Genomic DNA, 17,714 nt, shown 5'->3' with positions numbered 1-17,714 from the left:
TTGACTTGGCCATTGCATAACATTCCACTTTTTAGCCTTAAAAAACTCTGGTTGCTTTTGCAGTATGCTTTGGGTCATTGTCCATCTGCACAGTGAAGCACCGTCCAATGAGTTCTGAAGCATTTGACTGAATATGAGCATATAATATTGCCCGAAATACTTTAGAATTCATTCTGCTGCTTTTGACAGCAGTCACATCATCAATAAATACAAGGGAACCAGTTCCTTTGGCAGCCATACATGCCCACGCCATGACACTACCACCACCATGCTTCCCTGATGAGGTGGTATGTTTTGGATCATGAGCAGTTCCTTTCCTTCTACATACTCTTCTCTTCCCATCGCTCTGGTACAAGTTGATCTTTGTCTCAACTGTCCATACGATGTTGTTCCAGAACTGTAATGGCTTTTTTTAGATGTTGTTTGGCAAACTGTAATCTGGTCATCCTGTTTTTGAGGCTCACCAATGGTTTGCATCTTGTGGTGAACCCTTTATATTCACTCTTGTGAAGTCTTCTCTTGATTGTTGACTTTGACACATATACATCTACCTCCTGGAGAGTGTTCTTGATTTGGCCAACTGTTGTGAAGGGGTTTTTCTTCACCAGGGAAATAATTCTTCTGTCATCCACCACAGTTGTTTTCCATGGTCTTCCGGGTCTTTTGGTGTTGCTGAGCTCTCTGGAACATTCTTAAAAAGAAAGAACGCACCAAACAGTTGATTTGGCCACACATAATGTTTTTGTTATCTCTCTGATGGGTTTGTTTTGATTTTTCAGCCTAATGATGGCTTGCTTCACTGATAGTGACAGCTCTTTGGATCTCATATTGAGAGTCGACAGCAACTGATTCCAAATGAAAATGTCACGCCTAGAATCAACTCCAGACCTTTTACCTTCTTAATTTATAATGAAATAACGAGGGAATAGCCCACACCTATCCATGAAATAGCTTTTGAGTTGATAGTCCCATTACTTTTGGCCCCTTAAAAAGTGGGAGGCACATATAGAAACCGTTGTAATTCCTACACCGTTCACCTGATATGGATGTAATTACCCTCAATTTAAATCTGAAAGTCTGCAGTTAAAGCACATCTTGTTTGTTTCATTTCAAAGCCATTGTGGTGGTGAATAGAGGCCAAAATATGAAAATTCTGTAAATGTCCCAATATTTATGCACCTGACTGTATGTCTTCTTTCAGTTTCACTGATATATTTGAACACCTTTTATATGGGGAGTATTCTAGATCTTAGTTGCTCAAATAATTTAAACATTCTAAATATGTTGCTGTGGAGTGCAGACTCAAGAGGTATTCAAATTATCTCTGTTGTTACCCATCTGGTAACAGGTAGTTCTCAATTTACTGTATAATTATGGTAATGAATTATTATACACTCATTTACACTTTCAGATTGTATACATCCCTTTAAAATAAAAAAGATGGCACCCACATCCACTGATTATGTCTTATTATGGTATAACAATCATGTGCTCATGGGTAATCGGGATATGTTAATTAGTGTAAGCTTGTTTGTAAAGTCCACGTGTTTCATAATATTGCAATCTTAAGACATATTTACCAGATATGAAGTTATGAACAAACTGATATATTTACCAATGTTAGTGCCTATGAATAGTATTAATTCACTGACATACTGAAATCAATATGCACATCACTTAATACAGTATATGCAGTTCTCTAATTTATGCTATATAAAGAGGCTTTGGTATCACACTAATACGAATTTGATTCAGGCTGCAATATAGTTGTGTCACTGTCGTGTATTTGGATGGCATTAACCTAATAATACTGTAGATGGAAACTTACCAAAAAATCATCGGACACAGGAGTTCTATACCAATGAGCAACCTTAACATCATCCTGGAATTTGTGTTACAGTAATTAGGCATTGTTATAACAACACAAGACTATTTTATTGAGACATTGAGTGGACATACAAATACACAGCATATTTTAACCACAGTTTTTACTTTTTTTCCCACATAATATCTACTTTTTAAATCTATTTTCGCTTGTCTTTTAATACTTTTTTGTTATGTTAAACTATATATAAGAAAAGGTTATATTTTAAGATTTTGGCTATTCTGTGCACCACATAGGACAATTAATTTCCTCTTGCCTTTTCATATGATATTTGTCTGTGGTAGCACCCACCCATTTTTGATTATTTAATTATAATACCAAGACAGCCGCTCTTCATATTTGAGTAATACTACAGTATACCCTGTGCAATATTATAGCAACCAATCAAATTCTAGATATTCTTGGAGATAAGGTACCATATAATCAGCTCCTAACTGCCATGTCACAGGCTGTGCTTGAAAAATGACAGTTAGGAGCTTGTTGGCTGGCACCTTATCTCCATCCACTTTATCTCCCTCCAAGGTTCAATAGACCTCTCAGGGTCCCAGCATTACTTCCAGGTTAGAAGTCAGCTTATGTGTTTCCCGACCTATCAGAGTGTTTGTTCATTTTTACATTATTAATCATTGTTTACCTGGTTACTATGTATTATGGATTATTTTGATATCTGATGATAAGTTAATAAATATACTTCCTTATTCCAGCGTTCACTTTAATTGTTTACTATTTCTATTCTTTGCGGGGATCAGCACCCCTCTTTCCAAATTGAGCAGCAGGTTTAAGTATATTTGTATATTTATTGGTACCTTAATTTTATATCTTTGTATTTAATAAGGTTGGACACTTTTATACTGTAACGTCCGATTTTTTTTTTTTTCTTGTATATATTTTCTGCTGACAGATTACCTGTGGAAAAAGAACACTCTATGCTAAGGGCACTCTTGTTGTTGAAGTAATTACTTCAAACTTAACTTTAAGGGGTCCATTCATTATGTTAATTATTGGGGTCCAAATGGACACAGATAATTAACATATTAACATACTAATTTGATGCAAATCTTTTCACTGCTCACTAGTGCGTATGTGTGTTCTACAAGACCTTTTCACTCAGAGTCTATAAGAGGTGCAAAAAAAATTAAAACCACTAAAAGCAGTAGACCAAACTGTGAATACAGAAACTGAAATGTCACAAACCCCTGAGGAGAGTCTAAGTGCATCCATGAGTACTATGTGTGAGCCTGACATTTCTGATATTGTACTCAGAGAAACTGCCTTACACCATTTCTGCTCCCTCTGCAACTGTGGGGATGAGTAGCAGAAGTATAGCTGATGACATAGAAATTGAGGATGCCATCAAGGCAGTGCAAGATGATTTGGGAAATATTTGTGTAACTGACGCTGGCACTAATGAAGATGTTGAGGATGAGGATGTTGTTTGTTTAAGTCAGGCACCAGTGAAAGCAGCTCTTGGCCATGATAATAAGGCTATTGTCATGCCTGGGCATAGGACTAACAAATCCACCTCTTATGTGTGGAATTATTTTTACACAAATCCTGACATTTATCAAGCCATCTGTAGCCTTTGTGGAACCACAGTAAGTAGCGGTAGGAACATTAAGCATCTATGAACCTGCAATCTGTTATGTCATTTGCAGTGAGCTCATGACAAGTTTTTGATAACATCAGAAACTGGTGCTAAATAAATAACAGCAAGCAGTCTAACATCAGCTAGCTCCCTTCTCTCAGCTAGATCCCAGCAGCTGCAATCTCTAACCAAAACACCTTCATTCTCAATATTTACAGTAATTATCAGAAGTACTCCTGCATCCAATTTGTTAAGGTTTGGTGACATTCCTATTAAGGATTCCTCAGTAGAGTCTTTGAGCACTAGGCCTGCTACTGCTGGGGGTTGATCTTCATCACAGAAGTGGACCAAGAAGACTACCAGTAGTAGTTTCACATAACACTTGTTAAACAATCCTTTGAAAGAGCAACCAAGTATGACAGCTCTCACCCAGTAACAAAGCGGATCACTGACTATGCTAGTATTAGATCTACGTCCAATATCCACCATAAATGCAGTGGGTTTTGCAATGTTAATTGAGGTCCTGTGTCCCTGGTACCAAATTCCATCTCTGTTCTATTTTACCTGAAATGCCATTTGTCGGCTGTACCAGGACATTTAAAAAAAACTAATTATTGGCCTTCAAAATGCCATTGTGCCAACCGTCCAGTTAACCACAGTTAAGTGGACAAGCAGTAGTGGGAAAACTAGATTACATGACTGTGACAGCTCACTGGGTGGGTGAATCACCTTCAGCAGCAGCAGCAGCAGCAGCAGAAGAAGCTGTATCTAACAAACAACTCCAGCTCATTCAGAGGCAGGCTACTCTGTGTATCACAGGCTTTACAAAAGGCATACCACAAACAACCTCTTAAAAAAATTAAGGGATGTCATAGCAACATGGCTTACCCCACTTGGACTCTACTCAGGATTTGTGATTTCTGATAATGCCACAAATATTGTGAAAGCATTACAGCTGGGTGAATTCAAACACATCCCCTATTTTGCTCACACAATCAACTTGGTGGTACAAGGTTTTTAAAAAAATGACAAGGGCACGCAGGAGATGCTGTCTGTGGCTCAAAAAATGTTTTGACATTTTCAACATTCAGCCAAAGCATGCAGGAGTTTGCAGCAAGTGAACAGTTGAATTTGCCCTACCACCAACTGAAGCAAGCGGTGGTAACAAGGTAGAATTCCACTCTTTATATGCTTCAGCGGATGGATGAACAGCAAAAAGCCATCAACAGCTATACAACAAACCATGACATTGGGAGAGGAGATGGTGTGTTTCTTAGTCCAGCACAGTGTAGAATGCTTTCCATCTTGTGCAAAGTACTCAATCTCTTTGAAGTAGCCACCTGTGAAGTGAGAACAGACACTGCTAGCTTGAGTCAGGTGATTCCCTGACTCAAGGTCGATACTAGGTTTAAGTCGTACATCATCTCTTTCTTTCCAACTGACCCAGATCTTAAAAGATGCAAAGAGCTCATGGTGAGCAAGTTGGCAGCTCAAGTGGTACACAACACAACAACATCTCTTTCTTCATTTTCTCCAGCAGCTGCTAGGAAACAACTCAGCTTTCCCAAAAGACCCAGTGGTGATGCAGAGGAGTCAATATGTGACAACTGGTTGGGTCTAAAAGAATTGCAAAAAAATTGTTACACCACTACCATGACTCCATCTGATAAGGTCACCATCCAAAGAATGGTGGAAGATTATTTTTATGACATCGTACACATAGGCAAGTCACTTGGACTACTGGAAAGACAAAAAGGCAATTTGGAGGCACTTATACAGACTGGCTTTGTATTACCTAAGCTGTCTGCCCTCCAGTGTGTACTCAGTAACCGTTTTCATCACAGCCAGGAACCTATTAATGAGCAGCATAGGAGGCTACTTCCTCAAAATGGTGTTCATCAAAATGCACTGGAATTTAAATGAGACAGACCTTTACCACCAATTATGTTAAAAAAATACAGAGTTACCTGTAATGGTGGATTCCAGTGGGGATGAATTAATATTGTGTGAGGATGATGTACACACTGATTAGGGTGAGGATGAGGATGGCAATGACAATGAAATCTTGCCACAGTAGAGCTGTTAGCTTTGCTGCCTTAAGACCATTAGTAGCTTGTTTTGTGGGGGCCCAAACAAGCCAAGCACTTCAGCCACAAAAGTGGCAGTCCCTTTTGCTGAAGTGCTTGGTTTGTTAAACTGTGCATGTCCATTTTAATATGCAACATAAGGGTGGGTGGGAGGGTCAGAGGGCAATTCCATCTTGCACCACATTTCTTTTCTGCTATGTGGCAATGTTTCATAGATGTGCTATAAACTGCCATGTGTTTGTGCCGCCGCTCTGTCGCTTAGTAACCAGCCAGCTCATTCCAGCCTTTGACCAATATTGGTGAAAACAATATTGTGAGCTGTGAGGTGGTCAAAATTGACTGGAAATTAACATTATTAAGTTTAATAATACTCTTTGAACAAAAAAGTCCCAAATTATGTGATTTTAGTTTTTTTTTGTCAATTTCTGAAAAAATGCAAATCCAAATCTAAAACCAGTCACGGTGGTTTGACAAATCCAAATCCAATACCGTATGATGAATTAGAGCCTAATCTAAATCTAGCAAAAATGGTCTGGCGCACATCTCAGATATGTAATGTACTTTTCCATATAAAAGGCCTGATTATTAGTCACATGCAACTCTGTTAAAATTTGCTGTTCACATTTGTATACAAACTATGCATGCTCACTAGTGAATTAAAACATATCTCTATATCTTCTCTCTGATTCTGACTTGGATATATCGGGGCCGAATCTCTCCATTCTCTGCATAATGTACTAGCAGTTGATTTTAATTTTTAAGTGATCTTTGTTCTATTTTCTGTTTATTTTGAATTCAGGTATTACTAATGGCAAAATGGACTGAACATCAACTCAAAATCACCAGAAAATAGACTTTAAACTGAAATAGAACATTGACCAAAACATTGGTACTTTAACATAGTGTTATATACAAATCTCTTATTTACTAACAGTCTGTTTGAAAATGTACTCAAAATTGACTGAAAATGGACCCAAAATCTCTAAAATGAATAGACAAATGTGAAATAGGTCTATTTTACTTCTAAAACATGTGCAAATGGGTGAAAACTCTTTAAGATGCCCATAACAGCGGAGACAAGCATGTGGGGCATTTTGGGTGTCCAAATCATGGAATGTTAAGGCACAGAAATGTTTTTAAATTTTTAGGAATATGCAAATTAGCACTTGAATGAAGGTGTTTGTGGGTAATACAGTGCATGTGACCTGTTTTGGCCAATAGGGATGCATTTGTTTAAAGTCGATTTTGAGTACATTTTGAGTCCATTTTTGGTCCTATTTGAGTGTGATTGGAATAGGTTTAGAACTTTAAATAGAAATCAATGTACCTTTGAAATCAGAATGGAAAAAAATCTACTATTAGTAAATTATCTATTTTGAATAGAAATACTGTGGTCGATTTTGTGGTGATGTTGGTTCTGTTTTGTTCGATTTTAAGCTAGACCCAAAATTGATTTTTGAGTAAATTTACCCCATGCTGAGCAGCAATGTTGCTCCTGTATGCAAGAGATCTATCTCATGGAAGTGTCATGGGCATGTCATGAAGCTAGAGGTACATGATATTCTGAGGCATGCATACAGTGAAGGGATGCCTGTTACTGATGGATCTCTTCCACCCAACATGTTGCACAGGTGGATGAGCCGATACAAATGTTGACAGTTGCAGCTGGAGATGGAAAAATAGTGGATGGTGTGACTTTCCTCTTGAAGCAATATGGATACTTGCATTAGTGTAAGGTAGTAATTCTGGATGCCATAGCTGACTGCACTTACAATTGCTTTATGTGGGACTCAGGTCCAAAGTGTAACCAATCAGAGACAATGAAGGGTAAATGCATGATTCAAGCTAGAGTGACTGAGGAATTTCCAAGAAAAGCCAGCAGAGGGAGTCAAGAGAACACTCCAGTTCATATTACCACAGAGGTGGACACTACCATCCACAACACTCCCATAACACACTAATAAGACAGACCATCTCCATGCGTCCGCTAAGTCACCTCCCTGTCACCACCCAGAAACACTCAGTACATTTTCAAAACATTTTAGAGGGCATACATCTCCCGTGCATGCACAGTGTGACTTAGATGCATGCATAGTGTGACTTAGATGCATGCATAGTGCGACTTGGATGCATGCACAGTGCGACTTAGATGAATGCACAGTGCGACTTAGAAAAAAATCACTCCACTGCATCTGTCATCACCACTGCATCGACTACGAGTAGCATTAGAGAGACTTAGCTTAAATGAATTATATGAATGGCTCTGCTTGGGATACATAGACATACAGTATAATTGCATGTTAAAAGAGTGCTGCAGTGGAGTTGTTACCTAGGGACAAGTAAAGAGACAGGATTGAGCCTGCTCTATTAGCTGTACCAGTGTCACTTGTTCTGCAGCCTGTATTTTACAGCAGTTTTAAATATCTGTCCAAGGCAGGATTGTCACTGGAACTCAGATGCGTAACTAGGATATTTGGAGCCTAGGGCAAATTTAAAAATGGAGCCCCCCCCATGTGCACGCACCGCAGGCATGTGCGGTGAAAAATGGGTGTGGTCAAAAGGGAATGGTCACTTAAAAATGGGTGTGTCAACATGACACTCCCATTTCTCATCACTCTGCACTATGCACCTAAATGCAATGCCCCTTATACAGTCCTCCCTATACAGTACCCCCAGTAGTGGTCCCCCCTATGCGTTGCCCCTTATATAGTGCCCCAGTAGTAGTCCCACCCATGCAGTGTCCCCAGTACTTGTACCCCCTATGCAGTGCTCTTAAATAGTGCTCCCAGTAGTAGTCCCCCTCTATGCAGTGCCCCCAGTAGTGCTCCCCCTTATGCAATGCCCCTTACACAGTGCCTCTGTAGTGGTCCTCCCTATTTAGTGCCCCCAGTAGTGGTCCCCCCAGTGCAGTGGACCTTGTGCCCCCAGTAGTAAGCCCCTTATATAGTGCCCCCAGTAGTGGTCCTCCTTATTCAGGCCCCCAGTAGTGATCCCCCTTATCCAGTGCCCCTTATACAGTGCCCCCTGTAGTGGTCCATCCTATTTAGTGTGCCCAGTAGTGGTCCCCCCAGTGCAGTGGCCCTTGTGCCCCCAGTACTAAGTACCTTATATAGTGTCCTCAGTAGTAGTCCCCCCATGCAGTGCCCACAGTAGTGGTCCCTCTTTTGCAGGCCCCCAGTAGTGAACCCCCTATCCAGTGCCCATTATACAGTGCCCCCTGTAGTGATTCTTCCTATTTAGTGCCCCCAGTAGTGGCCCCCACAGTGCAGTGCCCCCAAAGCAAGCCCCTCCAGTAGTAGTCCCCAGTAGAGGTCTCCCCTCCCAATGCAGTGCCCCCAGTAGTAGTACCCCCAGTAGAGGTCCCCCTCCCAATGCATTGCCTCCAATAATAGGTCCCCCCTAGTAGTAGTCCCCCCCAGTAGTGCCTCTGGTAGTAGTCCCCCTCCCCTCAGTAGTGCCCCCAGTAGAGCCAACAGATACAATAAAAATAACAAAATAAAAATTACCTGAATCCCCGCTCTGGCTCCCGCTGTCATCCATGCGACAGTCCTCCCGGGCTGTTGTGCTCTGCATTATGGGAGAGATGTCATGACGTCTCTCCCAAATACCCACTGCAGGAGCTGGAAGGCGGAGCTCATGAGTGAGCTCCAGCCCGGCTCTTGCAGTGGGCGCTGCAGCAGTGAATGAGATTCTGTCTGATTATCATTGGCTGCAGATTAACAAACACATCACCGCTGTGCTGGCGGCAATGTGTGTGTAAAAATGCACAGCTTGAGCCTTCCTCCCACCCTCTGCCTGGCGCTATTGGGTAAGCGCTCAGGGGGAGGGAAGGGGCTCAGCTTTGGAGCACAGGACCGGCGCTGGGTGCAGGGAAGCCTAGCACTGGTCCTGTGTAAATGTGTAGTGCTGACTGCACTCACTGTGGTTGGCACTACACTGGGTAACTAGGACGGGCCAGTACCATGGCCGGTGGAGCCCCCCCATGCTGCTAGTCCCACGGCATCCAGGGCATGTGCCCAGCTTGCCCTAACCTAGTTATGCCACTGCTGGAACTAGTAGAGTTGCATAAACCCCAAAGCATAGCAGGTGCTGGATTGGCTTTCTCCTGCATCTGGACTCTGATCGTCCTCCAGGATTGCTTGGATTATTTGATCTCTGGTCTTGCCCATACTGGCAATTCTTATGTCCACATATTGTGCAATAAGTTCATCCTTTTTCAGCTGTTTTTATCCTCACTTTTGCCATATAATATATAAAAGAAAAGCAAGTAAAATGAAGGGGAGAAACTATTTGCACTGTATGTCACTAAAATTTGCAAGCATTGAATTTGGTCTATGGTGAATTAGGCTGCTATATTTCTCACAGGGATCACATACCCCCTAATTTACTTAAGTTCTTAAAAAATATCTCTATCCTACTAGCTGCCTCTCTGATATGTCACTGACGGTGCAAATATACATCAATCTCAAACCACTGTCCATGGCTTTTGTCAAATCAGCCCTCATTTGAGCCTGGCGTGACATGGGTGAACACAAAGTTAATCAAAATAACAACTACCTGGTCTGTTATAGTAATGCATACACTCCCATAGTATCAATCCCACTCATTATTAATATTCCAAATTTCTGCCATCCCTAAGAGTGGCTTCACTCCAACTAGGAAGTTCTCACTATAATGCAGTTACAATCCGGTTATTCTTATTCAAGCAAAAACTTGTAATACATACATGTAACATGAACGAAAAACCAAAAAGATAACATAAAACATATAACATATAACTAAGTATTGATCTATAATTAACGCCCACGGTATAACATATAACTAAGTATTGATCTAAAATTAGCACCCATGGCATGTGTGAAACGGGTCCTGCATGATTGTATGCAGAGCGGCAGCAGACTGTCAGTGACTGACAGTCTGCTGCCATTTTGGAGGCAGGGAGGGGGCAGAGACATGTAGCCATCAATGGGGGGGGAGAAAAGAGGCCTGGATCTCCTTTGGCTTATGGAGATTTCCTGGCCTCTCTCCCTCATCTGCGTAGACTAGTCTGCATCACCCCATAGTCACTCAGATGGCCAGGGGACACACAGATGTTCCAATGCTGCATCAGAACATTACTGCATGCAGGAGGCATCGCCACTTCTGAATCAGGCCCAATGTCAACAATCGGTGGTGCAGCTATTCTGGCATTTGTGGGGGAGATACCCCAGCCCTAAAGTAAACCATGAACCTAAACCTAGCCATAACACTAAGCCTAACTGTAGATGTTGCTAATTGCCTGGCAATTTCAGTTAATGTCACAAGTTGTGGTATGTCCCTAACCCTAAACCTTACCCTAAACTCAACATTTTGCAAAATGTTGCCATTTCACATGTTGACATTTATGATATCAACATTGTGAACATGCTGATGTTTTGCAGATGTCGATATTTTAGCTGTTGACATTTCAACAATGTTGACATCTTAACTGTTGACATTGTAATATCAACATTATGAATGTTGACATTGTCTCCATTGACATGCCGACTGGTATCAATCACTGCATATTTAAATAATGGTGGAGAGATACCAGTAGAGAGAAAACAAGGTTATAGATTTTTGTTAGGGTTGGAATGAGCACAGGTGACCGAGCTGAAAGATTAGAAGAATGCAGATACTTCATCTTCATTTGTGGGATCAAATGAAGAGAAGGTGCCAGAAGGTTCAGTGAAGGAATTAAGCAGGTTGGTGGCTGAGGAAGCACATACCATTTCATTTTTGATCTTGTCAGCCTTGTCCATGAAGTAGGATGCAAAATCATGTGAAAAAGAAATGTAAATGTATTACAAGTTTGAGCAGAGATAAGAAAATATAAATATGTCTACTTGGCAGTGCCCAGAACCTTTTGATAGGTGTGGATGATATTACCTTATATGGTCGATCTTAGTTTATATGCCAGGAAGTGATTCGAATATTTACACCACTGACATTCTACTTTACATCAGAGTTTTTGCATGTATTATTATAGTGGGGCATTGGCTTCCTTGATTAGGGGAGTGTGGGGTTTATTCACACAGTATTTATATCTATTACTTAAATTGATTTATATTAGGTTATTTTGATATTGTGAAATAATTATTCAAATATTTGGTCATTGGTGTAAATGTATCTATAACTAGCTGAATTACCTGGCATTTCCTGAGTTTAAATCTTCAAGTTATTAAGTTTTATTATGTGATGTCATCCAAATCTGTCCAGAGAAAGGCCCAGAAGAGGCTCCCTGTGTCAAAGTTCTGTCCAGCGCACTCCACTGTGAGGTCCGACTATGATCCCAACCACTACATTAGGCATCCCAGACCAATTGCCACCCCCCTGTGAAGATTTTATCCAAATAAATCTAGTAGAAGGCCCAGGATAAGCTCCTCGGGTAAAAGTTCTGCCCAGCATCCCCGGGTCAAAGTTCTGCCAAGTGTACACCAAAAAGAGGTCCGACTGGGACCTCAAACCTCTAGTATTTCTTCTGAGTTTCAATATTACCACTCTATGAAGTCTTCATCCATATCTATCCAGTGGAAGGCCCAGAACAGGCTCCCCAGGTCAAAATTCTGGCCAGCATCCCCAGGTCAAAGTTCTGCCAAGCATACACTATTGGGAGGTCCAACAGGGACCTCAGCCCCCAAGTATGTCTCAGGGATCCAGTGTTACCACTCTGTGAAGTTTTTGTCCAAAATCAATCCAGTGGAAGGCTCAGAACAGGCTCCTCAGGTCAAATTTCTGCCCAGCGTACATAAAAAAGAGGTCTGGCTGGGACCCTAACCCCCCTAAAAGCTGGCCAGGTTCCAACTGGACCACCTTGAATTGGTTTCATCCCAATCGGTGCAGAGGTGTCTGAATGCATAAGCGGTCAGACAGACAAACAAACAAACAAATCAATGAATTTTATATACTGTATCAGATTATGAATGCCTTCTTTTTTATTTTTAAATAATATCCTTCCCTTAATGGGTCCTATCTTACTTTGGTAAGAGAAGGGTATAGACTTCATTGTACCTTCACCTTCGGCCAATAATGGTATCTCACTGTTGGCCCCTGGTGAACTAACTTTACTTGGAAGACAAAATAGCATGGGTGGAAGAATCTCTGAGAAGAGAGTTCTAGAGAAAAATCTGTAAACATATTACACTTAGAGAAACTGGTAAACAGGTGTTAGAACATTAAGCCTGGGAGATGCAAGAAGTCACAAGAGACATAACAGATTACAGCTCAATCTCCACCCACTCTGTGGATATTTAAAAATCAAGGGAGAAATGTATTGGGCCTTCTAAAGAATGGAGAAGATGACAAGTTGAAAAGCTGCTCAGATAGCATCAAATCAGCTTCTACCTATCATTATAGAATGTAATTGATAAATGCTAACTCAAATCAGATTTGTTGCTATGGACTTTTTCTCCATTTGTCCATTTATCCACTCTTTAGAATAACTGATACTATTAATGTATTATCACTGACTTGAAGAGTCAGATATATCAAGTCATATGAAAATTGTTATGGGACAATTTTGGAATCAGAAGCCAGTTACATTTTATATCATTTATTAGGAGGTCTGCGAAAGTAATATACCTAAAACACAATATATGAAGTAATTTATGTACTAACAAGCTCTAGATGTGAGCAGTTTGAAAATATAGAAAATAAAAACCAATAGCACTCAGCAAACGATGTTGAACATCATTGCGGAATTGAAGCAATATTTTCTGAAACATTACTTAGTATAACATTTCAATATTGTGGAAAGGGAAAGACATTGACTTTACAGTATTAAATTCATATTGACAATAATTTATAAAATACAGACCTCCTATTTTCTCTGTTCTCCACCTTTATTTATTATTATTTTTATGTATATATTATTTTCTGAGTATACAATGAACATTTGATATTATTACAAGTCACCCTATTTCAGTACCGGAGATATATATTATATTTAACAGCGTGTAACAGTCCGGTGTTAGGTAGAATTTTAAATCACTTCTCTTAATCTTTCTATACATACTTACACACCCTAACTATATCTATTATTTTAATTATATTTCACCTCATATTTTGGACCTAACCATTATTATTTTAAACAATATCTAATAAAAGTCATGTTTTAATATCTATGCAGAGAAATATATGTAATTGAGGTATCCAAATCCCATCTGTGCACTGTGAAAATCCTATCTTTTCTTTTGTTTTTTCCATCAGTTTTTACTACATATTGGCACCAATGATATGAACTTCAAATTCACATGTCAATTTAGTGACAGGTCATTGGAATTTTTGGATCTAGTTTTAAGCCAAGAGGAAGGGAGAATAATCACTAAGAACTACATTAAGGAAGTTGATACTAACAACTACTTACATTACAAAAGTGGACATCTTAAGAAATGGAAACAAAATATCCCCTATTCCCAGTTTCACAGGATTAAGCGGAACTGTACCAAAGCAAGTGATTGTGAAGATCAGATCAGTATGTATACTAAGAGGTTCACACAGAAAGAGTACCCAAATAAAGGGTTGCCTTCAGAAACACTGGAACATCTTACTCATGGACCCGGTACTCAAGGATATCCTACCCTCAAGACCAATGATACTATTTACAAAAGGTAGGAACTTGAAAGACACCCTGGTGCCTTGTATGATAAGAGACTGTAATCAGACTAAAAAGGATATTCTTCCCCCATGTTTGGGATGTTATAAGTGCAGTCAATGCAGTATTTTCAGATATCTACACCCACGAAGAAAGTTTTTTTTGTAATTTCAATGATTCCAAAGAATTTCAAATTAAACAATTTATGAATTGTAATTCAACATCAACAGTTTACTTATTGTAATGCAAGTGTGGCCTGGAGTATATAGGAAGAACCAAGAGACCCCTTAAATTGAGGATCCAAGAGCACATCCGTAACATTAAAAATAAATTAGGACATGCTGTTTCCAGGCACTTCATCACCCATCATGGATCTAATCCTGAAAATCTTACATTCAAGGTGATAGAGCAAGTAATATTGGGGGAAAGAGGAGGGGATCTCGGCAACAAACTTTCGCGACGTGAAATGTTCTGGATTTTCCAGTTGAATACACTGGCTCCAAACGGATTTAATGAGAATTATGAGATTGCCCCATTCCTTTGATGGATGAGTTGGTAACTACAGATGTCATCCATTACCTACAACCTTACCATTGCCCTCACACCCAATCTCATCTGATCTTGGAAGCTAAGCACAATTGGGCTGGGTCAGTACCTGGATGGGAGACTTCCTGGGAATACCTGGTGTTGTAGATATTGATATCTGCAGTAGAGTGCCACTGGCCACTCAGTCCATGCAATGGATTATCAGCTACATGTTTGGAAGCAAGAATCCAGAGTGCATTTATGAAATTATCATGTACACCTTTTGGACTACTTTACCCATTTCCCTTCACCACCTTACATCAAGAATCATCCTCATGGACTTTGCCCATCTGCCCCATTTCTGAACAAGGATGATGTTTCAAAAATTTACCTTTTTTGTTATAATTTTTTCATTCCTTAGTATTTTATCTACCATGATTTTAAACCATGGATCATTCCTAGTATCCATACTTAAACACTATGATAACATCCTATTCTCTACATATTATTATAGCTTTCTCTATCCGATCACCACCATGAATAAGCAAAATTGAGCTTAATGTATCAGCCATGCACATCATATTAATATTTTTTATTAATTTCACATGCAATCAATTTATAATAGATAGCGATGCGGTGACACTAGTAGAATCCATACAGCAGAGAACAAGACATTTATATGTATGTCCTCTAAATATGTCTCCTTCCTTTCTATCAGTGTGTTAGCTGCACATGGACCACGCAAAGATGTCGGACATGTCACCATGACAACTGCAGCCACAGATGATACAAGAGAGGACTATTTCTGGGATGATCTACGCATGTGCATCACCCCACTGTTCATGCCTAGAACACAGTGCCTTAACATGGATAAAGGAAGTGGATGTGACGACAACACCGGGCGGGAGCCAAACTGCAGAGGGCGGAAGTGGGCGAACGCCAAACACATGCAGAACTTTGATCATTGGAGACAATCCAGAGGTATTGGATTAATGAATAGGAATGTACCACACTCTTGAAAGAGACTATCTAGGAAATATGAGACTAAATGACTAGTGAGTGAAATGGAAAACTCCGGACAGTGTTCCGGATGTTGTTGACCAGAAGTGATGTCACTAATGACCTAAATGAGGCAAATTGAGTCCTGGCTGACATGGGGTATAAAAAGCAGTAACCTCAGGCTAACAACACCCCTTGATGAAGTCCCCAGTGCATGAAACGCGTTGGAAAGCTGCCTCTTGCCTGAATGAACTACTGCAGATAAGCACTAAATGAATTCTTAAACATTTCCATATATTCTTTTAGAGTTTTAAAAAAAGATTTTAGAAACTCTTGTTTAAATTTTATGTGGTTTTTAAATGCTTAGAGTATATGTATTTTTACTAAATAAGGCTAATTTTTATGGTAAGGTTTTATTGGCACTGTGCACTTTGAAAAACCTCACCAGCTGCACTTATTGAGCCCCTCTCAAGGAAAAGGCATCATATTTGTAAAATTTAACTAATTTGTGTCTGTTTGTATCAGTGTTGTCATATATAATAAATTGTTATTTTATATTAATATGTTTTATGTAGCACTTTTACTATTATATTCACATTTCCTACATCAGTCACTTACAGACCTGGTATATTTGCATACATTCTCACATAAGGGCAATTCCAAAAGCCCTATCATACTAGGTCTAGCAGACATCCTTGAAAATAGGGAGAACATAGTATACACTAATCTGCACAATAGCACTTTATCCTCCAATTATTAATTGAGTTGGCGCTGGTAACTCTCTTTTTATATATATATATATATATATATATATTTATATACACTCAAGCAGCCAGTTTGATAATCAAATGTTTTGGGCTTCATTTGTCTGTTTTGTCATGCCAACAGTAAAGCATCCTGACACCATTCAGGTGCTGGGTTGCTTCTCAGCCAAGGTAGTGGGCTCACTCACAATTTTGCCTAAGAACACAGCCATGAATAAAGAATGGTACCAAAACATCCTCCAAGAGCAACTTCTCCCAACCATCCAAGAACAGTTTGGTGATGAACAATGCCTTTTCCAGCATGATGGAGCACCTTGCCATAAGACAAAAGTGATAAATAAGTGGCTCAGGACAAAGCATCAAAATTTTGGGTCCATGGCCAGGAAACTCCCCAAACCTTAATCCCATTGAAAACTTGTGGTCAATCCTCAAGAGACGGGTGGACAAACAAAAATCCACAAATTTTGATAAACTCCAAGCATTGATTAGGCAAGAATGGGTGACCATCAGTCAATATGTGACCCAGAAGTTGTTTGACAGCATGCCAGAGCGAATTGCAGAGGTCTTGAAAAAGAAGGGTCAACACTGCAAATATTGTCTCTTTGCATAAACTTAATGTAATTGTCAAAAAAAGCCTCTGACACTTATGAAATGCTTGTAATTTTACTTTAGTATACCATAGTAACAACTGACAAAAAGGTCTAAAAACACTTAAGCCGCAAACTTTGTGAAAACCAATACTTTTGTAATTCTCAAAACTTTTGGCCGTGGCTGTATATATAATATTTAACTTGTATTGCTGTAATCAGAATCTTGATATCCTAGAGAACCCCTCCCACCCCATTGAATGAATACAATAGAGACAGGCAACCTGTTATACTGATATTCTTCAGGGGCCGCAATAGGTGGCCATCTAACCTTCAACATGGCTGCAAATTACTTTTGTCTCAGTAATAAGTTAAATTAATACATTTATTCAATTAAAGAGATATCTATCTGTAATAACATATTAGCAGGCCTTTTAAATAATCTTTAAAAAGTATAACAATTATGGCAACAAAGCAGGATGAAGTTGGGGATTTGGAGAGCCGCTTATTGTGCATCACTGCCCTAAACTATGAACCTATGAGCACTTGGCATTGCTATTACTGTTATCTGTAAAACAAGTAAAATAATAAATAGGTCTATTAAGATGTCTGAGTACCACTACAATATGGTCTGGCATACAGGCCTATATATTTGCAAAACTACCATAACC

The 17,714-nt window shown here is 39.6% G+C and overlaps 1 pseudogene; it reads left to right on the top strand.

The window, feature by feature from the left end:
* Window positions 1-14,745: 14,745 nt before the first annotated feature.
* On the top strand, window positions 14,746-14,864 carry LOC148526864 (5S ribosomal RNA; annotated as a pseudogene).
* The last annotated feature ends 2,850 nt before the right edge of the window (window positions 14,865-17,714 follow it).

Source organism: Taudactylus pleione, unplaced genomic scaffold (assembly GCF_031769625.1).
Source record: "Taudactylus pleione unplaced genomic scaffold, aTauple2 ptg000093l, whole genome shotgun sequence".
NCBI lineage: Eukaryota > Metazoa > Chordata > Amphibia > Anura > Myobatrachidae > Taudactylus > Taudactylus pleione.
The sequence above is the reverse complement of the archived record's forward strand: the minus strand, read 5'-3'. Positions and strand labels throughout refer to the sequence as shown.